Below are 1,540 nucleotides of genomic sequence, written 5' to 3' on the forward strand. Positions count from 1 at the left end.
GGGATGTTCTGGTGGTCGCGCTTCGACGAGTACCACCAATCCGGGAGGACAGGGTTGTCGCCTTCTCGCTAAAGCTTTGGGTTGAACGATCCTGCAAAGCCCGTCGAGATGTGCGAGGCAAAGCGCTTCAGGACGTGATCGGGGTCGATGTTTTTGGTGAGGATAAGGCTTGGGTCATGAGGATGAGACTCCGGCACGTATACGTTGGAATAGTCTGGCGACTTGGCGCTGAACAGTCCGAAGGGACGGGAGAATGACGTTCCCCTTCCACTCTGCCACTTTATTTTTCTGGCCGTCGTGGTTCAAGAACCCCGCGCCCGTAAGGAGGTCGACCACCTCGCGCGAACATCAGTTGACTCCACCGCACAATACGCGGGTGAACATGCGACAAGCAAGTCCGCTGTAGATGCCCTTGCGGCCGAAGAAGACGAATTGAGAGTGGATAAGGTCTAAAATGAACATTCCTTCTTTGAGGTTCAGGGACACTGCAGCCAGGCAGAGACGCACCATGTCCACGCTCGGAGCTGTAGCGAGATACACGCGGTATATTTTAAGAACTTGGTCTCCTCCTTGGAGGGTGCTGCCTCTCTAAGTCGCAACACACGCGACTTTAGTGTGAGAATGAGCTTCCTTCTCGCAGCAACTTCTCCCATCGCCGAATACGGCTTCGTGGAGAAAGGACAAATGGCGATGTCGTCGAGGTTGCTCGCGGCAGTGAGAGCTTTGTCAAGATCCTCAAAGCGTTTGTCAAGCTCTTTGTAGCGCCTGTGGGCTTGGGCCAGATTGTCCTCGAGCGAGGCACGATCTCGAGACGTGCTGACTCAGCGTCCTTTCGGGATGCGTCCGCTAATACACACGCCGTTGCAAGGTGGCGGGAGTCGCGTCGTTGACAGCAGCGACCAGACACGCTGTGGCCTTGGCTCTGTCGTCGTCTCGCTCCCGTAAGCACTGATCGAGGGACTCTCGTAGCTCGCGCAGCTCAGCACGTGCAGCGACCTCTTGCTCTTCACGTGCAACGACCGCGTGCTCTGCACGTGCAGCGACATCGCCGTCACCAACACCCTCTGCGATACTACGGGAACGACGAGTGGCGCGTACGCCCCCGGGGTTGGCCCCGAGTATGGTCGCCACACCAGCTCGTGAACCCAGATCGTCTACTGGGGATGTGGTGACAGCACGCGCGGCTCGACTTGCATCCTCCTTCTTCATGCGGGTTAAGCAGTTGAGGCACGCAAAAATGCCGCGAGGAAGGTACATCTTCACAGTGATTCCTGCGTTCTGGCAACGTCTCGATTCGCCGTGCATTGTAAGAGTGGCGACTACCTCTTAAGTGGTGGGACTGTAACACACGTGTGCCTGTTAAATCGAAGAAAGAGAAGAGACGAAGGAGGAAGTTCGATATGACGTGGCGATCTTGTGCAAGCGGTACTATGCAAGCGGTGCTGTGCGCGCGGCAATTGTGCAACATGGCATTCAGCTCTTGTTTTCATGCTGGTTTTTGTATACCTCTGTGGTACCTTATAAACGTGCCTATAAGCTC

Source organism: Saprolegnia parasitica (genome assembly GCF_000151545.1).
Source record: "Saprolegnia parasitica CBS 223.65 unplaced genomic scaffold supercont2.271, whole genome shotgun sequence".
In the NCBI taxonomy this organism is placed as follows: domain Eukaryota; phylum Oomycota; class Saprolegniomycetes; order Saprolegniales; family Saprolegniaceae; genus Saprolegnia; species Saprolegnia parasitica.